Source organism: Triturus cristatus, chromosome 3_1 (assembly GCF_964204655.1).
Source record: "Triturus cristatus chromosome 3_1, aTriCri1.1, whole genome shotgun sequence".
Lineage (NCBI taxonomy): Eukaryota > Metazoa > Chordata > Amphibia > Caudata > Salamandridae > Triturus > Triturus cristatus.
The window spans coordinates 285339373-285365564 of record NC_140583.1 but is presented as its reverse complement, the minus strand read 5'-3'; the positions used below and the strand labels follow the sequence as shown (position 1 = coordinate 285365564).

The window sequence follows — 26192 nt, the reverse complement described above, 5'->3', positions numbered from 1 at the left end:
TATCATTTTTATGCAAACAACACTTATGTCAGTCGGCTGTGATAACATCCATTCAAAAAAAAAATATTCTTTATTTCAGATTTTGTATAGTAACATACATGCATGTACACCAAACAATAAAGCCTCTGCAACATGTCTTTTCAAACCGCTTCAGCTTGCTTGCTTTATCTTGGTTAGTCTTCCCAGCATGTTCCTCCATTCCATCTAATCCCTGCCATTGCTCACCCCACTACATCATAGCCATAGTTCAGTTCAAGTCACATGCCCCTTATTCGGTAGATCTATTTGTCCCCCCTTTTTCCCCTGCAGCCCCTGCTTTCCAATTTGAGTCTACTCTAAGTCTTCAGGCACCTTCGTCATTTTTCAGTAAGAGCCTAATATGGGTCTCCTCGGCCAACGCCCAGTCTGCGGTATACAATGCTGGCCCCTTAAACCCAGCCCATCCCATTGCAATTTGTTGCATCGCTAGAAGAAGTGCTAACTGGGGGAACGTATACTGCATCATTCCTGTTTTGGGACGCAACACTATGTCCAATAGGCACTGCTTAGGGATGGGTTTAGCAGTAGTTCTGTTGCTGTTCGGATCCTGTCCACCACCACCACCTGCAAACACACCAGCATGAGAGCACACTGCTATGCCATGTGTAGGAATCTGCTGCGGTAACAAATGATGGACAGAATGCTGAATGAATCAAAGAATCACCCCAGTCAAGAGACATGGGTTAAATCCATCGTTCTTTTGCTCACTACCCCACCCCAGTGTGTGTGTGCACCTGTGTGTGTGTGTCTGTAGGTACGCTTGTGTGTGCCTGTGTTTGTGAATGGTCTTGTATGTGTATCCATGTGCGTGCTTGTGTGTGTTCCTGTGTCTGCTTGTGTGTGCTTGTGTGTGTATCCGAGTGTGTGCTTGTGTGTGTGCCTGTGTGTGCTTGTGCGTGTGCGCCTGTGTGTATGTGTGTGTGTGCTTGTGTGTGCCTGTGTGTGTGTGTCTGTTCCACGTCACTGACTCCATCCAAGAGTTCTATTTCATACCACTCTACACAGCCAAGTGACAATGCACGCTGGGATATTGCTCCCATAAGGATAGATGAGGCAGTTGCCTTATGGAATCAGCAGTAGATGATGCCCAATATCAAGCAAGACCTGGAGAATAGTTTTGCCAGTGGATGCAAGACTCCAGTGTCCACGTGCTGTTGTGCCCACCCTTGCACCGTTCGTTGCACACAACGCTACGACCACTTACACTTACACCTTACATGTCAGACCCCACTTCTGTAGCCCAAGGGGCGTGCTGAGATCCCTAGAAATGCTTCCATACCCCACAAAACCATAGACATTCTTTGGGATGACGTTGTGTGTTGAGTAAGCAATAAATGTTCCCTAAATAAGTGAATAGACATGCAGGCATCCAGGTCTAGCCATCACACTGCTCTCATCAGGCGTTTGCTGATAAGAATAATCCTTGCAGTGGACGTGACTCATTTCTCAATGTAACGTCTCCCATGTCTGTCACTGCATCTTCTCTTTTATCTCTGTCACTGCCTATCCTTTCGCTTCTTTCCTCTTGCCTACTTTCAATGTTGTCGTCACACTTTCTAGATGTTTCCCGTCTCGCTGTCAATTCTCATGGGCCGCTCCCTCAGCGTTTGCCACACAGTAACGTTTTCCCTTTTCCAGATTGACGAAATTCCTCCCATAGACGTCAGTGGGCTCACTTGCCCACGAAGTCGCCCTCACCTGCCAAAACAAACTATTTTGCTTCTGTAGGCTCACCTCTTAAAACCACTAAATATCACGCCCTATACTAGAAAGTTAGAGACTTATTCCTTATATCACACAGATACAAATACAAGCATAAAGGCATAACAAGCATTGGCATAGCCAATAGGTTTCGCTTTTGGGACCTTATAAGTATTTAGTTATGCAGCACAATATTCTTGGTGAAACAACATTAAGCGTTGCATGACTAAACACTTATAAGGTCACAAAGGCGAGACCTATTGGCTATGCCAATGCTTGTGTTATATTGCCTTGATTCAGGGTATCTTCCTTTCCTTGTGAAACATAGTTAGGGCGCCATATTGTTGTCCGTGCCTGAGCGTCTTGTTCAAACACGTGTTGAGAAGTGCCAGGGGTTATCTTTCATTATTAGTTGTTGTGGTTATACTTGGAGTGGTCTCCTTTTGATTTAGTTCGATGATTGCGGCCTGAGGCTTTCTGTTGTTACTTTTTATTTCCTGTGTGCAGATAATTTTTCATCTTTCACTGCTACTTGGTCGCTTGCAACCTAGGGGGGCGGTCTGGGCCTTGCTGTGAACGGTCGTCCCCATGCTTTCTTTGGAGCATCACCCAGCCTGTGCCCAGGCTGAAGCTTGTTGCTTGTTCTATTTTCACAGTTGTCAATCTTTCTGGGCCGATTTGTTAGGCGAAATATTTGTTGGGCTCCACATCAGGTTAGTTGTTCCTCGGGTGATTTTACCTTTTACCAGTCTCAGTGGTGGCACTGAGCTCTGTGATCGCTGGGGGTGAATTTGAGTTTTGCCTTGTAAGTGTTTTCTGTTGAATTATGCAAAAGCAAGTATCTATTGTCGTTGCCTGTCTTGTTTCTCGCAGCAATTTGGTTTGTTTTTTGTTCTGTTTCTTAAGCCGCTGCTTGTTTCATTTAGATAGTTGAACTGGTGGATGTGGGTGCTTGGTGTCCGGGATGGCAGGGAATTTGAATACTGTTTTCAGATCCGAGGTGTTCTTTTCTTCTTGCCTCGTGAGGTCGTTGCTGTTAGTGTTTGTGGGTTTCCATGTTTTCAGGTGCCTGGTGAATCTCTGCATTTACAACCACGATATTTTTCCGGGAAATAAAATTTCTCCAAGGGTGTGGTTTTTTGGTTGATCAAAGCAATTTGACGCTGAATATGTTTGAATGCCCGTGGTGTGCAAGGCCCTAGGTTTTGTTGTATTGGTGGGATTTCTATTCTGGGCCTGGCCTGGTCATTTCGACATCCTGTAGTAGATCGCCTACTATTGAGGGTAGTGCAGTCAGTTTTGACATAAGTATGGAGCACATTCAGTCTTTGTTGTTTTCATTAGTCGAGAGGAAGTGGAAGCCTGAATACATTTGTGGCTTTTGAGCTTCTTGCAGTAGGCTTCTTATGGTTGTGTTGAGCCTTCCGAAACTCAAGTCTATGGTTGTGATGTACCTGGCTAATATTTAAAGTAGACATATTTGAATGTCAAACTTATTTGATTGGTATTGAAGTGCTTTAGCAGTGGAATCTAATGTTTTAAGCAGTTGCCCCCATGTCCCAATGTTTAGATGGGGGGTGATGATCAAAATTTGAGGGGTCAGCTGGGGCTTGAGTTTGTTGATAAATACCGAGTCATTTTTGTCTGGGATCTCAGTGGTCATTGTATGTGACAGGCTAGGTGGTATGCCCTGTTCTTGAGCTTGGTTTACCGAGTTCCCTTTTCCGATGTCTTTAGGAGTTCCCACTTTTGAGGTAAGGTGTCCTTTTTCAGGCGAAGTGTGTTGTTGTGTTATTGATGGGTAATCTCGCTGTATGTCAGCGATAGAGTTGTGCCCACTGAAATTTGTTAGAAATATGCACCAGTCAGTCAGCTGGGCCTCCTCCGCTTGTGTTACAGTATCAATTGGTTTTGAGTTTCTGTCTTGTGTTTTTAGCTGTCTCTCGATTTGCTGTTCGGATTGTACAAGTGGGGTACTTTGCATGCTAAGGCCCTTTTCACCCTAAATTGTGAAACGCCTGGTTGATCCCACTGGACTGGGCGTTAAGGGGGGGTTGCAGTGTGGGAGAAACTCAGTTTACCTCCTCCCTTGTAGGGTACAGAGCTGCGCCTTCATCTTTAATAACAAGCATTGGCATAGCCATTAGGTCTCGCATTTGGGACCTTATAAGTTTTTAGCTATGCAATAGTTGATGTTATTGCACCAAGGATATTGTGCTGCATAACTAAATACTTATAAGGTCCCAAAAGCGAGACCTATTGGCTATGCCAATGCTTGTTGATGGGGGAGGTGAGGGGGAGGCTGAATACGCATGGTGCGGTGCAGGGGAGCCAAGGAACCACTCTGTGCTGGGGAGCTCTGAAAGCATGGTGCCTTGGAAGAAAACTGAAAAAAGTGCTGTGCACACAGGGTTGTGCACAAGGATATATGATATTGGCAAATTATGCTTGTATATGTAGCCTTAACACAATTGATTAATGTGGCTAGCAAACATGTGCATTGCACATGTACACCAATAGTACAGCTTGGTTCCTGCGCTGCAGTTTATTCTTCGTGCGCTTTTCAGTGCAGCAGATTCATTGTATGGGTAGAAATAACGTGCTTTATCTTGAGTGCCAGCCCCTTCACTGAATAAGTGGAGTGCTCAGACCTGCAGAAAGTCTCTACAACCAGAGAAACTACTTTATACACTGATTCATTGTTTTCTATTCTCGCCTTAATTTACCATTGAAAACAAGGAAGCTGTGAAAAAACACTTGGAAAATGTTAGGACTATATTTCCAGCCTACTTCGTTTTTGTATAAATATATTTTACATCTAATTCCACCACTGATATGGTGGGTGCGGGGGGGAGAGGGGTGGCTTAAGGGGGGTAATGGAGGTCCCATTATTTTAGAGGATAAAAAAATCAACAACAACAAAAACGTAAATGTTTGTGTACATAATAAAATTTACACTTATGGAAGGTAAAATAATGAAAAAACTCAACTCGACACTTCGCCACCTACTGGATGAAAGAAGCAAAATGTAATTTCTGATTGCATCGAGAATTTGATACGAAAGTAGGGTCCAACAATTTGGCCAGGGTATTCCAGTGTCTTAAACCTTCAGACAAACAGAGAAGTTTGCAAGTGTTCTGAAATTTACTACGGGCTGTAAGCAATGGATGCTCGAAGAGCTCTTTCAGTATGACGCTGCTCTAACACAGGTCTCTTAGGGCAAACCCCGTCCAACTTCTGCAAGTCAGCAGCTTTGTCACCTCAGTGAACGTTTTAGTCTGGGACTACAACCCCTTTAAACAAGCCGAGTAATGCAGTTACTAGTGAATACACACGACTGCAGCGCACCGCTTAGGAACATCTTAAACACAAGAAACTGGTAACCCAAGCTATGCAGACCCCCAACAACAATCATAATGCTGAAGCAGAGGTCAGCATTCACCGGCATCATCTTGGGTCCGTACAGCATTGATGCGGGCTACGAGACGGTTTGAGTCTCCCTTTCTCCCTGTGATTAATAAAAAAAATCAATATAAATAAATGATAATCATTTGTTAAGAAAATAAAACTGGTAAATGGGAAACAAAATAATAAATGTACTATGCCTACTGCAGTACAGGAAGCAGGAAGTGGGGGTGGCAAATGGTGTGCACTTTCGCGGCCGCTTTGACGTTCTCAGTGGCAGCGCGGCTCACTGAGTACATCAAAGCGGCCACGAAATGATCACGCAGGCTGCCAAATGGTGCGGGCGCCCGGCGCACATGCACTGTAGTTGGCGGCCTGAAAGCACTAGTTTGCACTTTCAAATCCCCCGTTTACAAAAGCTCTCGCGAGGGCAGCGCTAAAGCGCTGGCTCAGGCGAGACCTAAAAATGAATTTGGATGGGATTTTCGGAATTCTGGGCCATGTTGCGAACATATTATTCTGCAATGGTGTTAGCGTGGGGGCTGGGGACTTCTGTCTGAGACTCTTCACTGTAATTGAGATTTAAATGAAGATTGAGTTTCATCTTCTGCTTTGAACCGTGGCCCTTTCTTTTCTGCTGCACCAGCGGGAGTTCGCCTCTGCTTCAGCCTAAGCGCATTCTGTGTACTTTCATATCTCTTTTCTTCCTTTTCCTTTCCCTCACTTCAGTTCTCCTGTGCTTTACACTGGGGTCCCATGTGCGTGCTGATCTGAGAGGCGTTCTTTTCCCAGGTCTTGCCTCCTGGTTCAGGATGCGAATACTAATGCCTATATCGGCCACACTTCCTTTTCTGCCTTGCAAGAGGTGTGTTTATTGTACCTCCCAAGTACTCTCGATGGCCTCAGACCTTCCCTGTCGGCAAGGGAGGTTATGTTAGTTGATGCTGTCGTCCACTGCGGCCTTAGTCCGAGGAACTGGAACTGTGGGGTTACTACGTCCTGCTCCCATTTTGCACCCCTTCTTTGCTTTTTCTACTTTTACTTTTCTCTTCTTTCTTGCACGGGGCTTAAATTCTGGCAACAGATCAACAGTTCAATACCAGCGATGTTTCTGCCTCATGTGGTGCTGATGCTCCCCCCGGTCTTCCCTGTTTCAGATTACCTTCGCCTCCTCCTCCTGCTGAGTATTATAGAGGAAGGTGGGCAATAGGGAGATAATCTGGCAAATGGCCATGGCGGTACATTTCTGGATTCCTTTATCCTTCCTTATGGCTGCCAGCTGGCTGTCTGTGTTGTTGCCGGAGAGGTTCTCCCGTGGCCCCTTTTTGGGTCCTGGTATTATTTCTCTAGCACTCTTATGCTATTGGGCTATGCCAAAAGCTAAACAGTTGCCTAAAGTTGCCTAATGGCCTCGAGGCAAGTCACAGAGCAATGACCCAACAAACCAGGGATGGTGATGGCGAGTGGGGTCCCTAAGGCTGCCACAGGCTTCACCCGGGACTAACCTGGCTGTCTCCGCAGCGCTCCTGGGGCCTCCCTTCGCGCCCCACAGACTGATAGCAGCTGCACTCGCCGATAAGCTCTATTTAATCAGTCTCAATTTACCTAAGTTCTTTGCTCGCCGGCCGGCCCCCTAGAAGAAAGGATCACAGGAGCCCCCCCAGCTGTTCAGCCTGCAGACTCACTGGCTTGCCCGCCTCCTCACGTGGGTCAGGAGTGGGGCTGGGGTCCACGCTGGGGTTGCTGGGTCTGCAGGTCTCTGGGCTGGACTGAGCAAGACACCACATCTCGATTCCCCTCCCTCAACACTCCTCGCACCGCTTCTCACCCGCCTCACTCCTGGTTCCTTACTGGTCTGCCGGCGGTCTAGGACCTTAAACCGCAAGCAGCAGTAGTGGGTTGCAGGTAGCGGGCTGCTGGCGGGTTGCCAGAGGTCTGTTGCTGAACTGCTAGGAACTCAACTGCTGGGAGCTGCCGAGAGCCTCCGGACCTGGGTGTTGTTAGCGGAGTGAACGGGTGTGCATCGGAAGCAGCTTCTAACACGGTCAGCTCCCACGTGGACACACTGATAGTTAGGGGAGGCGTGTCCAGTCAGTGCACACTGTGATAGGATGATGAATTGCCTGCCTGCCTGCCAGCCAGGCCCCAAGGCACCCAGGAATTACCCTGATGCATGGCCCAGAGTTAAAGGAGAAAGCCTGTGTTCGAGAATCAACCACCTGCTCACTTCCTCCTGACTTCGACATGTGCTGTTGCTGTGTTCTTGTACCCTGGACTCCATCACTCACTATGCTGGTGTGAGTCTCACAGTGAGAGCAGGTGGCATAGGCTGAGTAAGTGGCGCACAGATCGCCCTCTGACTCTGAAGAAGAGGCTAGCGTTCTTCGCTGTACCACAGCAGGAGCTCCTTTCAGTGGAGCTTTCTGACTATAAAGAGACTCGGGTAAGTCTCGTGTTAATTTAATAACCCACTGTCCATGCTGACAAATAAAATGTTTGTCTCGAGAATGGGGAGGGGGATTCAGCACGGCATAGCACCATGAGCACACTAAAGTTGTCTGTCTGTGCTGTAAATGCAGGACCATCTTAGGTGGGAGTTTTGTCTAAACTAGCTGCTTTTCTGATTTATTAGTGCAAACGGTTTAATATCCTTGCTTGAAAGTGGCACTATGTAGCAGCAGCCTTTATTTTCCCTGCACAGTGAGACTTGCTATGTCAGAGAGAAGTCAGGTGATTATTGTTCCCACAGTAAAGAGGTCAGAGTTTTGTCTACTGGCAGTTTTCACTCTCACCATTAAGTAGCCTACAGGGTTAATATCCCTCCTGAAAAGAAAGTCTACCAGGATATCACAGAATTGTATTGCATGTGGATAACTCAGTGGGTTGCTGCTTTTGTCACAGAGATCTTTTTGTTACATGTGGTTCAGCTGCTAACTGGAGCTGCGGTTGGGGTGGAGAAAGCTGATTATTTAGAAATTTAATAATAGCTGTAAAAGCACCTGCTGTAGAGTTCAACTTTCTTGTTGCTCAAATGAGTGTGATATTTGATATTTGTCTGTTTCCATGGACTTTATTGCATGATTTTGGTCGCAAGAAAGTGCCACTATAAGTGTCACACATTTAGTCTTTGAATGACTCTCCATGAAAATGAAAATGTCACACATAAGCAATCTGAAACATTAGCAGCTATGCTCAAATGGGTGTAATTTATGATATTTATATGATTCCCTCATCTTCATTGCTTGATTTTGCTTGCGAGAAAGTGTCACTCATAGTCGTTGAAATGTCACTCATAATTACACAGAAATTATTAAAATGTCACACATAGCAATCTGTAACGATAGCAGCTATGCTACACCCCTTATTGCTGGTGTCCTTTCCCCACACTAGAGTCAGGATTGTATGTCAACAGTCATCCCCAACATGTTGCAGTTTAACCATAGATCAGGCACAAGTGCAGATATCATTGAATTCTCTCACAGGTCAAATACAACTTAGTTCAATATCTTTTACCTCTTTGGTTATCAGTGCAGCTGCAACAGTGCAGCAGATGCTGTTCCTACTCCCTCCACACAACTGTGGGTCACTCCTGTGGGGGCGACGACAATTGCTTTGTCTCTGGACAATATTGGCTGGAGACAATCGGCGAGGCAGATCTGTGCAGCATCCCACATCTTTGGCAGTGGTGGCATTCCAAACTTGTTGCAGAAAGGGGCGTTCAGATTTAGCATTTGCAGCCCCCAGGCCAAATCACCTGTGGTGAGGAACTTCCATAAGTTGTGCAATCTGGGCAAATCTGTGCTTACCGTTCTGGTGGCAATGCATCTTTACTCTTCCTTATGTCAGTAGCGGCAACACCAGCCTTTCTAGCTCTCTGCAAATAGCTGGGCATCATGGTGGTACGTGCTCTGTAACAGTCTTAATGTGGCTCGTCCTTGAAACACACAGAGAGACCAGGAAGGAGGGGAGGGGGTCATCATGGCACGGGTTGGTCTTGACTTCACCCTTTTGCATAGATGTCTTTTCCTAGATGTTCCACACACCAGGAACACAGTTGATTTCTACTCTTGCAGGGCCAGGCATGTTCCTTTCCTCTCTCAACAGGCAGTCTGGTAAGCTTCTAGGCACATCAGGGAGTTTGGCCGCTCCTTTAGCAGAAAACACAGTCCTCAGGTGAGGTACCCTGATCTTTGGTGATCCTGGTTGTACAGCAGCCCTGGCTGCACAGCTGTTCTTCGAGTACACTGTGGAGCAGTCCCTTCTTTGGGCAAAAAGGACCTGGGACTGGAATTAAGTGTGGTGATTTGGATCCCACTATTATACACATTGTTTCAGACAAATAATGTAGATCCACTGTCTAAGAATGCAGAACCTGTTTGGGATGATTCTTTTACAAATGTTATTTTCAGGCTGCTCCTGAGAAACAGCATGGGCAGGTGGCAATGGGGTTGATTCCAAGCAGGAGTATCTAAAGCATGTACAATGAATAGTGACACCTGTGCACCTGCCTGACAAATCAAATCAATTAATCTTTGTTTTATAGTTAATTAAAACCATCATAATTTTAATACGAGCATCATTGAATAAATCATCACCTTGATTTGGAGTTAACAAACAATCACCTAGATTTGATTCTCCAAAGGGAAATACAAATTTGATCCTCATTAAAATGATCATTCATACCCTTCACACAATCCTACAGATGATAAAATAGAGAGTAGGTCAAGTCATATGAATGCTCTGTACAATTGATACATTCTCAAACTCTTTATCTTCACTGTGGATGTGTATTGAGCCACAAACCATTCTCCTTAGCCTTATGTAACCCCCCAAAAACGTTTTATCTTCAATGTGGATGAGTATTAAGCTCCATATAATGCCACAAAACAATAAACCAGTTTCCAAAGAATCAGCTTCCATAATACAATTTCCCATTAATTAAAATATAATTCTGCACAGTTTTGACCCTATCTTGTACAAAAGACTTAGTGGATGAGTGTGGCTCAATGGTTAGAGCAGCAGACCCTGAAGCAGAGTTCTGGCCAGGGACCAAGGTTCAATCCCCGCCTCGGCAGGGCTCAGGCTCAATTTCCTCGGACCTGTCTATTCTCAACTTGTGCCTATTCTAATCACAGGCCCCACGCTGCAACTCTGGGCAATAGCTTGCTTAGCCTCCACACCGGCCCCAACAGTGCTAAGGATGCCTGGCTTCACCCTGGGGGTGCCCAAGAGTGGACACTTCACAGGGAAAGCCAGGAGGGGTTCCACAGCGGTATGAGTATCAGCGCCAGGAAACCGCAAAAGGCGACACCGCAAGGTGGCCGTCTGGTGACAGTGTGCTCTATAAGTACATTTACATGTTTAATTTTGCCGCTATGACAAGTCCCTATCTATTTTCAGCAGTTCTCATAAACGTAGCAAAACTGACAAAAGTTGTTCATCTCTACTTTAATCTCTCCTTCTTTGCAGCCTTTATTTATTTATTATTTGTCACATGATAAAATAACTTGATACAGAACAAGAAAATGAAAGTGAGCATAGAAAACAATTACGTATAAATCTCCCCTTTCAAAGCATACAGTCTAATATGAACAAAGGGAGGGCAAAAATTACTTACCATTGAGCATAAATTAATATAGCATAGACCCTCCTATGAGAGGCTAGGAATCACTGTGATGGGGAGCAGAGAAAAGAGATTATCCAACTAAGGGCATATTTACAAGGAGCCAGCGTCGTTGTAGAGTATTTTTTTTGACACTGCAGCACTTTTTTTCGGTGTCATATTTACAAAATGACGCTAGAAGGGTTTAGCGTCACTTTTTCACTTCCAGCGCCTACTTTTTTTAGCACCAGATCCTGTTGCGTCATTTATCGCTAATAATATGCAAGACAGGCGTTTCTCCTGAAAAAGCCTTGTAAAACTGATGCAGCTGTATTAACAAGATTTTTAGGAAACACTCTACTTAGGAAAAACTGGCGCAGAGTCTCGATAGCTGCAAAGTTTTAAAGCTCCAGAAAAGCAGGCGTAAAAATTACACAAGCCCTTTGGTGAAAGCAGAATAAACCCAAACCACTCTGGCAAGCTCTATAGCACTATGGACCTACTCCTACTGCAGCTTGAAGCACCAAGCAGTCCACCACCAACAGCACCATCACCACCACCACCACCGTCACCATCACCAGAGAGGAAGCCCAGGAGAAGGGAGCTGACATACCACCAGAGTATCAACCTCACTGACCTCAGAGAGCAGGAGGCAATTGGAGGGAGTCCATTGTCCACCTTGTGCATCAGATTGCACCAAGGCTGCAGTCAACATCGCAGCACTGCACCAACCTCCCTCTGCAGGCCAAGCTACTGGCTGCACTCCACATGCTGGCATCTGTGACTTATCAACCCACCACAACCAAGTGGCAGGAGTACCCCAGGCATTCTTCTCTAAATTTCTCCCCTCCATCTTGGATGCCATCTTAAGCCTCACACCCCAGGACCTCTTCTTTCCCAACACAATGCAGCAACAACAGGAAAACAAGCAAGGCTTTGTTTTATGCCATTGCAGGATTTTCACATATGCTGGGGAAATGCATGACACTCCAGCGGCTACATCACACCTGTACCGCAATAAGAGGCACACCTATTCGATGAGCCTGCAGGCAATTGTAGACCATCTGGGCCTCTTCATCAATGTACTCGCAAAGTACCCAGGCAGTGCTCATGACTCATTCATCTTCTGGCATTCCACCATCAATGAGCACTTCCAGAATGGGTTTTATGGGAATGGCCTACTGGTTAGTAAGTCATTCTCAAGCACAAGACAGACCACAATGACAGTCAATGATATTGGAATATGTTGACATATTATTCTGGGGCTGAATAACACAGAGCATACATAGTTGGTGTGGGCCTACATACTTGCACTATGCTACATGGCATATGTGCAACACAATCTGGCAAGTCACACATGTCCGCCTATGCCACTGTGGGTCACATGTACAAGTGAACTGCGCTGATGGAGCACAACTGGCCATGATGCTCTGGTGGAGTAGCGCTACAACTTATATCAATGAGGCAATGCAAACCCTGTCTGCATTCCATTGCATGGCCTCATAGTTATACAGTAAGGCAAGTCACAGCAAAGTGCAGCATTCATTCACCCCATGTTAAGGATGTGTACCTTTCCCATGCAACAACAATAAATATCTCACACATTTCCACTCTTTCAATGTTCAGGGACCCTGGGACTGTGTGCAAATAGTGTGCCTCTCAAGGGAAGGTGAAATGAGGATACATTTTCACATGTCTCTTTGTTATGTCCAATCACTATGTGTCCTGCATTCCACAGGACACATAGAAGGAGGAAATTGCATAGATTGTTTGCTTTTGTGCAGGACTGTGTCCCTTAAAGCATAACGGTCCTCTATTGCCAATCACAATTAACATGGTGTTGTAAAGTAGATCGTGTGCTATGACTGCGTATGTCTCTCCTACAGCTAGCCATTTGTATGGCTGCATACTTATGGATGATAGTAGAGTCCACTCGTAGTATGCTGACTGTGAAGTGTTCCTCATAGTATGTGCTTGGGAACACAGTCCCAAACCTACTGTCTACATATGCTACATTAATAAATGAATCCACATATGAAATCCATTCGGTGATCTCATATCACACATACGGATGCTACATACTATCCTTTGCCAGTGCAACAGCATTCATGTGAACACCCACTGCTATGCACAAGCAACACCACCTTGATGCAGAGTATAGTTATGGTATGATTTACGCAGCCTTACTGTCAGCAATATGTACGAGGTCATGCCAAGGCATGCATAGTGATCTAGGATAGCACCATAAGCATGAGTGAGAGTCATGTTGGTCACCAATGATGACACTTTCACTTTTGTGTGAGGTATGGCCCTGGAATATGAATGGCCTATACTCTAACAATCATATGGCACCTTTCATACATCCAGGAGCCGGGAGACCACAGTAGGTGCCTAGCGGGTGCTGCTCTCTGACCAAAATCTGTGTCAGGAGGAGCGCACTCCTCCCCTTCCTGATCAGCGATCAATACTCAGCCATAGTGTTTTTCGCTGCGGTGTCTGCCACTGAGCTGATATCGCTTCCACACACCTTAGAGAGTGTGTAGGTAAATTACCCTTTTTATTTTTTCACTATTCACGTGGCCCTGTTTTGCCACTCACTGCACTTCCTGGTCCTGAAGAAAGCCCCGCACATTCTAAAGTGGGCTGAAACATGTAGACCAAGCACATAGCCAACTACGAAATTAAATCTCTTTCATAGTTGCTCCACATATTTTTAATTTTAATATATCCTGAGCCGCCACCAATAAATTTCCCCCGGCAAGGATTCTCAGAGGTATTTTTAATTTTTCACAACATCACATTACCACACCACACCAGCTCCGCTGTAGTCAGGCGTTGAAGCACAACCGGGAGGCGCTCGGCCACCCGGTTGGGGCCCCTATGATGAAGCATGACACCAACTAGGTTGGTGTGTGAGGGGCCTTTTACTCACCTAGTGGGTTCCCAAGCACTGCTTGCCAGTGATCGTACCAACACCATTGGGTCCGTCCATTTTTGATTAATCTCACCTTTCAGACATCCCCTTCCAGATGGGTTCCTTCAATCGCTACACTTGCCTGTAAGGGAAGATGTAACCCTCCCAATTTTCCCCACAGCCTGTTGCCGCCATAACATACCATGTGTATTTGTTCAGCGCATGTTCACCCAAGGGGAACTAGGCACTGAATAACAAGGTTTATTGTTACCCAACTCAATGGTACTTATTGTATCGACCTCAGAAGGATGAAAGGCTGAGTGGACCTGCCGGGATTTGAATCTGCGATCATGAGGTCAAACACAGGCTCCTAGAGTGGACGTATTAATCCACTAAGCCACAAGATCCGGCTACTGTGGGGCACAGCTCTGGTTGGCAGTAGGCTGCGCTGTCATAGATGTGGATGCGCTGACCCCATGGAAGTGCTAGTTTGTCACATCCCTGGGGAAGAGAATGCAATGTCAATGGTTGCTAAGACTAACTTATCACACGTGGTACCTCTTGTAATGGGTGTCCTTGTGCTACCAGAGTGTTTGGACACTATGCATAGAGTGATCCATTAACAACATAAATTCACACATATGTCCACTCTCAACACACATAGTAAACACATGGAAAGACAGTAAACAGGTCAAATCCACTATTCACACCCAACACTGCAATCCCTGTACATTATGTATAGCACATCCTAGTTCACCCAAATACACGCATTTACCCTATTGCGTAAAAACAAAAAGATGCATGTGCCTGAAGCATGGTTTTTACAGCTATTGCGTCAGCATAAAATGACGCTTCCCAGTTGACGCGTGCAAATAACCACATGGTCACTTGTCAGGCCTTGCGTTAATTTGAAGCATTAACTGGTAGCATAAAAAAAATGACGCATCGGCTGGAAGTGTGATGCTTCCACCCAGGTGTTGATGTTATGGACAAAGGGAAGTGATGTAATGGATCCTGCTTGCAGCCAAACTATTTAAGCACTGAGGGGCATATGTATCAACATCACCATTTGCGATTCTCAAATAGCGATTTTTAAAGAATCGCTATTTGAGAATTGCAAAACGTGATGTATTTAAAAAATTGCAAAACTTTTGCGATTTCTTAAAATTCTTTAATTGCGATTAGCAAATTGCGAAATCGCAATTAAGGAATACCTGCCCATTCATTTCTATGGGCCAGGAGACCCATAGGAATGAATGGGAAGTAATTCTCAAATAGCGATTCGCAATTTGCCAATCGCAATTTGAGAATAATTTCAAAGGTGCAAGGGTGTCATGATGACACCCTGATGCACCCCTGAAATGAGCATGTGTGTGCATATGGCGCACATACATGCCCTAAGGGCATGTATGAGCGCCACGTGGCACTTTGTAAAAATCAAAAAAGTGCATTTTGAAAGGAAATCGCAAATTACCACCAACTGGAAGTTGGTGGTAATTTGCGATTTCTTAAGGATAATTTGCACATCTTGGGTGCTACTTACATATCATTTAAGAAATCGTAATTTGCAATTTCTTAAATGCTTACGCAAAATTAAGAAATCTCTAAATTAGCAATTCCTTAATTTTGCGATGGGATTTGGCTCATACATCCCGATTACCGATTTTTTAATCGCAAACGCTGTTATTTTGCGAATCGCAGCGTTTGCGAGTAAAAAATCGTTTGATACATATGCCCCCTAATGATGTTGAGCTTAATAGAAAGTGAAGGAAACTCATGATATAATGGTCCTAGTCCCTGCAAGTAAGCGGGGAATTGGTCACTCATAGGCCAGCTATTAGGCTATGGTATTTGCAATGGGTCAACAGGTTTCATGCCTCAAGTAGCCGTGAAGCGGTTTTTTGGCATTTCATCAGGACCAGTGTTATGTGATGTGATCTAATCTTCTCGATAGAGTGAGAAGTACTGTAAATCATAGCCCCACTCTGCATATGGAGGGTAAGGTGCCAGGGATTTAACTCCTCCTGGAACGCTCGTCTACCACCTCTGGTCTGCAATGCTGCCTTGAAATTTCTTACTAGTTTCTCCTTCTTCTTCCGATTGCTAGCATGCAAGCACTTTTTAAAATCACTCACTGTCCTCCTGATATCAGCAAAACTGTTCACCCTGTCAACAGAAGGCTAATAGGGGTAATAGGTTCAGTTGATTGTCCCGCTGTTGGCAAATTAGGATAAATCTGGTGTCACTTGTCCTTGGAAATGGAAAGCCCCTTACTCATTTATTCAGTAGTGGAGGAGATACCTGGACAAGTACTGGTATTTATAAAGGTTCAATCATGTCCATATTCAGTTACTGGCGTCACCCTAGAACTAGTAAAAATGAGGTTGAGAACTCGTTGTTTCTCCAAGTTTTATTTGGAGTCTTCTGTGCTTATTAGTATTACTAGACAATGTTGTTTTGAGGCACAGCCAACACATGTTTCGCCCCCCTACGGCCCGTGAGCCCGTGCTTTTTCAATTTTAGCCAGGATACCTTATATTGAACCAAATGTAAACAGGGTCATAACTTGTAAAAGTACGCCTTATAGCAGTAACTAATAGCTGGAATCTACATGGGTTATTTAAAAAATAGCCTCTAGACAGGGGCCAGTGAAATTGGTGATCATTGCTGTCGTAAGGCTACTATCAAACAATGAGCTGAAACATTGCAAACAAAAGAAATCTCTTAATTAATTAGTGCTAGCTGGCGGCCATTCGGTCCAGGTGCTCTACCTGACCTACCGTTTTTAATGGTCCTTTCAAGCATTTCCACTAAACCTCAAGGCCTTATGTCAGCGTTTCTTTCAATTTGAATTATTTTAAATCCCTCTTCCATAGTAAGATACAGCAATGTAGAATCATTTTCTCAATAATTTAGCTGAAGGTTTTTACCCAATTCTATAGTCTGGCTTTGTTCTATTTGGTTGGTGTAGTACCAAGAATTCTTTGAATCTTTTAAAGCTATTGTTACATTTAATTTGGACCATTTTCAGTCATATGATTGCTTTTGGTTTTCCTTACAGCTTTCGCATAAGCCCATGTCAGTTGCTTAATTAGCTGTGCATGTTCAAGGTGGAGATATATTTTATTTGCACCCCTATTAGATTCTGTTGTGTTCCTTTACTGATTTGCTATACAACTTGGAGGTATTCCTAAAAGAGTGTTTAAATAAAGTGGGACAGTTGCCATTGCACAACCTTTCTACCAGATTCAATGTGATCTAAGAACATACTTTGGTGCACACAAAGTTCTCCTTGTTACTTTCCAGATTATGTAGAAGCTCCTTTGCTAACTGAGTCAATGACCATGTCTCATCAACCTGACATCTGTGTTCCAGAAGCAGTAATCAGAGAAAGAACCTGGCTGGAACTGTCCTCAGCTGGAAACAACAGAAAGTATAGTTCCACCCCTCACCTCTACCATCAAACAAATGGCAGTGCTCAGGAAGAACTATTCAGGAATCCTTTACCAACAGGAACCTCATTGAATTCCTAACAGTAGCCTTGTCTCCATCCTCCTTCACTTCAGTGTGTGGAATCTCCACCCTTCAGCTACAGGAATTCATGCAACTCGCTTCCACTACTGGTGAAGCAGTCCTGACCCTCCATATTGTGCTAAGCTAAAGCAGGGGATTCAAAAATGGTTACCACTGACCTCTGTATTCAGAATCACACAATGCACAGAGTCCTACTCCCAAATGTGCTACATACTCACTGAACATCCTAGCATTCAAAAAGCACACAAGATGTCAGTGTCAGTCTAAGTTTAACATAACAGCTGAACTTTACATTAGAAGAGCCAGTAGACTTGCCTCTCCCTGCACAGAGGAAAAGATCTGGTTACACTATTGATTCAGAAATGATGGTAGACTACCATCATCACTTTATGTAATTCTGCCAGAGCAAAAACAGTAGCCCAATGCCTATTATGAGGTCACTCATTGTAATTCACTCCAGGTCACAGCACAGGTTCTGGAATTTGCATTACCAATAGAAAGGCCTCGGTGTAATTACATTACATTACATTACAAAGGCCTCGGTCTGTTCACTCACACTAGTGTAGCATGATGCCAGGGCCAAATAAGCATCAGGATACTAGTTTCCCATGCAATTGAGCACTCAGGGCAAATATGTCTGTATATTATGCAGGAGTCATTTCCATCCCAAATTTCCATATCATGAGGTCTCCCATTTATAAATGCTAATTTAACATAATTACAAATTGAGTTTGTGTTCATGTTTGCTGAAGTATGTAGACTGTGCCTCTGAGATATCCCCCTTGTTAGACCTGACATCCTTGGTGCGATATTCCCCTAAACATTTTGCATTCACCCATCCTGTGTTGCTTTATTTGTTTTTGTTGGCTTTAGTACTCTGTGCACTTTACTACTGCTATCCAATGCTGAGGTGCTTCTACCCTTGGTAATATTAACTCACACCTGATTGGCACATTAAATTTACTTGTAAGTCCCTAGAAAATGGTACTACATGTACCTAGGGCCTGTGAATTAAATGCTACCAGTCAGCCTGCAGCACTCATTGTGCTACTCACTAACGTAGCACTCTAAAACATGTCTCAGGCTTGCCATTGCAGCCTGTAGTTCAATATGAAATGTGCTATTTCGACCTGTTTCGACCTGGCAAAATGAACCTTTTGCCAGGTCTAAAGCATTCTTTTAATACATAGAAGTCACACATACAAGAGGCCCTAAAGGCCCATAGGGCAGGGTGTGTGTATTTAAAAAGTATGACATGCAGGTTTAAGTTGTACGCAAAGGACATAAGTCAAGGTCAGGAAATGTTCAATCCAGGCTCTATTTATTGTTAGAGATCACAAGAAGAGGGGAGACCCAGTTATTTGTGACAGTGTCTATCTTGCCTGTACCCGAGACAAGTGAGCATAATGCACCCAGGTGAATCGGTGCCTGCTTCACACTTTCTCAGACAGTAAACTTTTCCTGATATGGTGTGAAAAATAAAACTAATCTATCTATCTATCTATCTATCTATCTATCTATCTATCTATCTATCTATCTATCTATCTATCTAATATATATATTACCTACTGGCGGTTCCCAGTAGGTTGTTATAGTTAGGACCTAATTTCCATAGGAAAAGCATTTTTTGTTTTCCAAATAACTTTGGCGCCGGTTGACGAATCTTCGCGAAAGTTTCAAACTTATGGCCCGTTCCGGTCAGCTCCTATCTTGAAAGTTTTGGGGTGTTTCGGCAAGCGGGGGCTGAGAAAAAAGGGGGGTCCCAAAACGTGTTTTCTCCATGTTAATTCCCATAGGAAACTTTAGACACGATTACAGCCGAAACTGCTGAACGGAATTATACCAAATTTGGCAATAAGGTAGCCCTTGGTTCAGAAAGATACCTTTTTTTGAATGGTGTAAATCCGTTCAGTAGTTGCTGAGAAAATCCAAAAATAAAAGTTTCGATATTTAGAGGCGCAGTGGATCCGCGCACCCTCCCGATCATGAGCTTTATTCTAATTGGAATTGGCTGTCAACACTCCAAACCAGGAAGTGTTGGCAGCCATCTTGTTCCTTGGTAATTGAGGCACAAGAAAACAGAAAAAGAAACGCAAAAAAACAAGAAAAGGGGGAAGAGTAGAAACACCCTGACCCCCTAGGCCTGCTCAGGGGGTCCCACAAGGACCCCCAGGGCCCAAAAAACCATTAAAAAAAAAAGAAAAATCGCCCGAATTTGCGCTGGGTGCGCGAATCCAGCCAAGAAAATTAATTAATTAAGCCCCCGGGTGGGCCAGGTCCTGCGGCATGCTGAAATTAAATTGCGGGGGCCCAGGGGGGCCCCCACAGCCCCAGGGACCGCCACACCTGGGGCTTTCATAAAATATTTGCAGTGGGCACACGCCCCCCACAGCCCCGGGGACCGCCACCCCCGGGCTTGTTTTTTTAATGTTTGGGGTGCCTTCAAGGCCACCCCTGGGGCTTTCATTTATTATTTTAAAATATACCTGTGTGGGGGGGCTCAAGCCCCCCCCACACGCCCCGGGGAGCACCTTCCCTGTGCATTGGTTGGGAGGGAGGGTCGCGCGGCCCCCTCCTGGAGTCTGTGATGGCCCTGGGGACCGTCACTCCCCAGGACCGGCTCCTGCAGTGTCCTGGGGTGCACACCCCCGGGACACTGCTGTTTGCTATGGCAGGGCAGGAGCTGTGCGGCTCCCGCCCTGTCATAGCAAACACTGGTTTGGATTTTGGAAGAGAGAGCAGGAAACCTGCTCTCTCTATCAAAATCCAAACCAGATTGCTTTTCCACACGGGGAGCTGCATGTCAGCAGCTCCCCATGTGGAAAAGCAATGCCAGCTCCCGCAGGATGCGGGGAGCCGACAGGGACCATGGGGGCATTGGGGCTCACCCCACAGTCCCCAACTAGAGGCCAGGCCCTGGGGGATGGGGTCCCATGGGACAGAAGTGGCCAGGGAGGGGAGCCACTTGGCCCCCCGCCCCAGTAATATATATTTTTTTTTAAAACACGCAAAGGCCGGCCCCGGGGGATGGGGGGCCATAAAAAAAATTCTTCTTATTTGGCCTGGGGGTCCTTCTAGGGCCCCCTGAGCAGGCCTAGGGGGGGTTAGGGTGTTTCTACCCTGCCACTCTTCTTGTTTTTAACCTATATTTCACTGTTTTCTTGTGACTCGGTTCTACCGAGTCACAAGGTGGCTGCCAACACTTCCTGGTTTGCAGTGTTGGCAGCCAATTAGAGTGAAGCTTGTGCCTGGGAGGGTTCGCGAACCCTCCTCGGTGCTCAGATATCGATATGTTTCTTTTTAAAATTTACCAACAACTACTAAACGGATTTACACAATTTAAAGAAAAGGTCTCTTTATGAACCATGGGCTACCAGGGGGAAGAGGTGTGGCACCGCGGCCAGGGCGACTGACTCCGGAATCTGGGGATCACGGTTCCATCTCCGGCACTAGCAGCAGATTAGCCCAGCACCATGTGACTCTGGGCAATAGCTTGCTTAATCTTCCCGACGGCCCCCAGCGCCTAGAGACCCTTATGGGTGATTGTTCACGCTTTACAAATGTGGATTATTATTATTATTATTGCCAAATTTGGTGTAATTCATTTCAGCAGTTCGGGCTTTGGCCGTGTCTAAAATTTCCTATGGAAATAAACATGGGGAAAATGCGATTTGGGACCCCCTTTCTTCTCGTCCCCCACTTGACGAAGCACCCTGAAACTTTCAAGACAGGAGCTGACCGGAGAGCCCCATTAGTTTTGAAAATTTTGCGAAGATTCGTCAACCGGTGCTAAAGATATTGGCAAAAGAAAAAACGCTTTTTGAATAGAAACGAGGTCCTAACTACCTACTGGTGACCGCCGGTAGGTAAAAAAAAAAAAGAAGAATATATATATATATATATATATATATATATATATATATATATATATATATATATATACATATATATTCATCGTTGGACCTTCACCAGGTCACTGAACGGGTGGGTTCGATACGCTTGTAAGTGGAGATCTTTGAGTGAAGTGAAGGCAGGGTTGAGTGAGTGTGTTAAAATAGCCTTTAAATCCTTTGCAACAAATGTATTATTCTGGGATCTAGGGCTAGGTTAAAGAAGATCAGTGTGGTGCTTTTAGGAATTTGGTGCCTCATCCACAGGCCTATTCAATGTGTGTCTTACTGATGGATTGATATGCTTAGAGGCAGGGGGAACACTACAACTTTGGTGTTATTTTGTGTTAAACTCTTGTATTTTGGTTTGCCATTCGGCCTATATTTTTCTGGTGCTCAGAGGTGTCTTGTGACCTCGAATGGTCATCACCAACGTATTAGCAAGACTACCTAGTTGTGGATTTGTGATAACCGCTAAACCGAGAAGTGCTATCAGCATGAATGCAATCAGTGTAAAATTGTCTCTTATGCAGTGACGGCTGCATAAGTGGTGGGCGGGGCAGGGGATAATACAAGTAAAACTAAAGGCACTATTAGTAAAGTTTAAAATGACACTTACCTGCCACTCCGACGGCCGCTGCCTTGCTTCTTTCCTCCGATTCTGGACTCCGGCTACGCAGGCTCCTAGACGCAAAATCCCTGCGCTTCTCTCAGGATTGGTCTGAGCGGCTTTATTTGCCTCTCGGACAGTGCCTGGGAGCCTGAACTGTTTTTCCAACCTGATTGTGCAACACAGCTGGGTTGGAGAAAACTTAAGTGCCCAGGTGTGTCTGGTCGGCAAACGTGCTCACCATTCCTCTCCCCTCTATGCCTGTCAAACAGGATTGTTGGCCCCGCCCACTGAAGACTCGCATCATGAACTGGTAGACAGGCAAAAATAAAATGCTTTTATTCTCATTTTATTTTTACTCTTTTAGCGGGGGGGTGGGCGCTTCTCCTTTGCGGAGGAGCGGCCCCTGCTCTTATGGTAGGGTGTCACTGTTGCAGCTGTCCTATAAGTGAGAAGGTAGACATACAGGATTTCTTTTGCTGTTCAGAGAGTCTATGTTGTCTTTATAGGGCATTTCCATCTTAATCAATGTTCAATCTGGCAAGTAAGCCTTTTGGAACATTTAGAGGTTTTTTTGGTATTATTTTGGCCCACAGACTTCTCAAGGTTACAGAAAAACGTGTGTAGACAGTTACTATACATGACTAAAATGCACCAATTGCAGACTTTTAATTGAAAATGAAAAGCTTTCTTTGGAGACACATCAGATAGAGTAGACTGATAAACACCATTAATACAGTATTTTCCCTACAAACCCTCTCTGTGTTTGAATGACTTGCTGGTCCCCTGGGTTATGTAGATTACTTAGCACAGTCCACTCCCAAGGAAGCCTCTCTTTCTTCCCGCTATGACTGAATGTTTCTTCTTTCTCACAACGCTTGCCAGTGGTCCTTTTAAGTTGTTTTTACTGTATAGCCCTCCACAGGTAAACTTGTTTAAAAAAAAAACAAATAAGATTATCTGTTTTATCTGTGAAGACGTCATGACAAGTCATCACACTATGTTAACCCCTTCGCCGCGGCGGGAATTCCGCCGCGGCGCCGGGGGGTGCGGGGGGGCAGCGCGGTGGCCCGGTGCTCATGACGGAGCCGCTCCGTCATGAGCCACAGTTGAGCTGTGCTCATGACGGAACGGTTCCGTCATGACTCCGCCCAGTTGCGTTGTCCCCCCGCACAGGCGGGGAAACAGCGCCGTGTGGGCGGAGCGGCCGCCAACGGTCGTGTCATGACGGAAACGTTCCGTCATGAGCACACGCCAACCGTGGCTCATGACGGAGCGGTTCCGTCATGAGCGGGGAAGGGGTTAATAGTAAAGCATTTTGAGCCTCATTCACTATATTTTGACGCAAAGCATTGCAGCAAGCCTTCCTGCTGCGTTGCTGTGCGGTAAAATAAAACTGCAGGAAGCGCCGTATCTACAAGATGCAGCGCATACCTGTCCTTCTCCCCGGCGCAGCGCCATGGTGCAATGATGATTGTTGTTGACAGGAAAGGACACCTTCCTGCACAACAACAATCATTAATGGCATTTTGCTGCTTTTATGTGTGCTGCAAAATGTATCACACATAGAAAGGGCAAAAAACGAGGAGAAATTAAAGTATTTCTCCTCGTTGCTGGAGTACTACATCTCCCCTAGGGAGGGTTAGGATTCTGACGCATTCCCAGGATTACAGCACTTTATAAATCTGGGAATTTGTAAAGTTCCATGGATGTTGCGTGGGAACACCCACAACGACACCCATGGAAAGCCCCTTTCACGCCGGGTAATGCATGAAAGGGGCCCATATTTACAAGGCCATGACAAGTTACACAGGGTGACTTTACATGGCCTTGTAAATGGGCATGCACACTGCGCCGCTGATGCGTCAAAAAAAAGTGACTAAGAGGTGGCATAATAGGCTTGCAAATAAGCCCTTTGCAGCTATGTCCTTTGTTTCACCTAAACTGTGGCTATGGCCACATGTCTTGACCAGTTAAAAATATCACTAATTTCTTCAGAGATAACAATGAGCACAAGAGAGACGTAGGAAAGGGTACTGTGGTGTTATTGTATTAATTTTGTAGAACACGCGTTCACTCGGAGAATTTGGCTCACGACAGTGGCCTAACGTTGGCCACTGGAGCCCCTGCGGCGCAGGGTGGGCCTTCAATCCTTCAGTGGTCCCCAGATCCTTCGAGGGGCCCCATTCTGCCCCAGGCTAATGAATATTAATAACATTTGAGAGACACTGGGTGACCATTTCACATTCTGCAGGGGGGGGGGGGGCATCATTTTACATTACACCACTGCCTCATGGGTAAATCTTACCATGATCTCCAGACCTCTGCAGCCTGAAAGGACACTGAAGGGCTCTTGAGCCAATTAGGGAACTCCAACTAATGTTGTTTGCCCGATTGTTAAAGCCAGCTACAAACATAGTGCATCAGCTTGTGAGAAATACGAGGCTTACCAGTGGCACAGAAGGGATGCGGGTGGTTAACATAGCTTTAAACTGGATGGACTGTTCCACAGGTAGCCACTTCAACAAATTTGAGGTCAAGGTAATACAAACAAACCGGAACAAGAAAAACAGAGGCCTGAAAGCATCAACCTGGGACCTTTAGAGTCTAGAAATTGCCTTCTCAGTTAGCCCCACACAGACTTCATTGCAGTAGTCCATCTAGGTAGAGACCATACATTTTGATGACAATTCTGTGAAAGAAGGTCGAAGTATGGAAAACGATCAGGTAGGATGTACAAGAAGATGGTGAAAGGTACAAACATAGTAAAAAGCATTTCTCCACTACAGATCCAGTATTATAGGTCATGGAAAGTCCAATCTCAAGACATAAAGGTTCTTCTTCTGATACCACCAAAAAGGAAGTCTACCAGTTGTCAAACAGAAAATTAAGCATCAAGAACTCTCATTAGGCTCAGATAAGGGCTCCCGGGTAAGGAATTAACTGGAAATGCCAAAAACAGGTGCTCTGTCACAGAACAATGTATTCTAATTAATCTGAGTGACAAGTATGTTTTTTGCCAACAAACACATCATTGCTACAATTTCAGGATTATCCAGTTTTAAATCCTACTACGTGATACCTTTGTAGGAAAGTGCCTCTTTTTGCCTGATGTAATTTCGAAATGTAAGTGCATTGAATCCCTGCTAACCAGGTTCCTAGTGACAGATCTCGTACCCAAAACACTGTACCATGCTTGGCACACCTTCATCTGCTCCTATAAGTCCCTAGTAAGCGGTACCCCTGGTACCTAGGGCATGGATAATGAAGAGGGTCTTCTGGGGCTGCAGCACTGGTTGTGCCTCTCCAGGGTTCCCTCACCATGGCTATGAGTATGCACTCTGCCATTGCAGGCTGCGTGTCTTGGTGCATGAAAAGCCGAAGAGTTGGCATGGCACCCAGCCCTGGGTGCCATGCAACTATTACACTCCATACGATATAGGTAAGTGACCCCAACTGCAGGCCTTTACCCCTAAGACAGGGTGCACTATATCCTATGTGTGGGCATATCAGCATGAGTAGATATGTCCCTACAATGTCCAATGCATTCTGTGATGTTGTAAGTGAACAGGGAAGTGATAAAGAGTGCATGAGCTAGATACTTGTCGATATGAGTTTTCTAGCTCCATGATGGCTCCACTGATTTCTAAGATGTTTGGTACTAAACATCTTGTTTTAATAAATCGTCACTGATGCTAGAGGGTCCCCTGAAACCTAACCAAACACCAGTAGGGCCTCTGGCCGGTTTTCACCAGTCTGCCACCACGGACATGTTTCTGACCTGAGGGTTGGCAGCCAGTGCTCTCAGAGGACAGAAACAATACATACTCTGGATGGGGGTGTTTCACATCTCCAGGGCAGGTTGGCCTTCCCAGGTGGGAGGCTTCAAAGGCAATGGTGCCTTTGAAATCTAACCCAGGAACCTCCAGATAGTGGAGGAGGCCAAGCTCCCTTTCCTGCTTCACTTTTGGCAAGAAGAATGGTCGGAAAATTGGTTAGATGAGGAGGATTGTCTCCCCTCAGCCTGAACCACCTCAAGGGCAGGGCAGGCGAGGTGAACCCCTCTCCTGAAATTCCAGTATCTTGAGATGGTGATAAAACCTCCAATCAGGACTAGGGTAGTGCCTCTTCCCCCAGGAAGTGGTCACTAGAGGTTGTACACACCCTAAAGGTAAGTAGCCTATTGGCTTCTACCTGTCTCCTCTTGTAACACCCCCAAATTCAGTATTTAGGTAGCCTAAACCTCAGATTCATCGGATAAAAGAAGACCAGGACAAAGAGGACCTGCTGCACGAGAAATGAAGCCCTGCTTCAGAAGAAAAAGGCGCCAAATCATGCCAGGTGCTCCAAGGACTAGACAATTGCTGCCTGCCGAGATGTCATGAACCTGCAAGGATTCCAAGAACCCCGGAGCACCTACAACCTTCGATAAATCACTTAGATGCTCACTTGGAGCGAAGGTATCACTTCCCTGCACACTGCAGGCACCAATCCCGT

General features: G+C 45.4%; 1 long non-coding RNA gene across 3 annotated transcripts in view; it reads left to right on the top strand.

The window, feature by feature from the left end:
- Positions 1-26192, top strand: part of LOC146860111 (uncharacterized) — a 91142-nt gene that overhangs the window by 18563 nt on the left and 46387 nt on the right. The window lies entirely within an intron of this gene.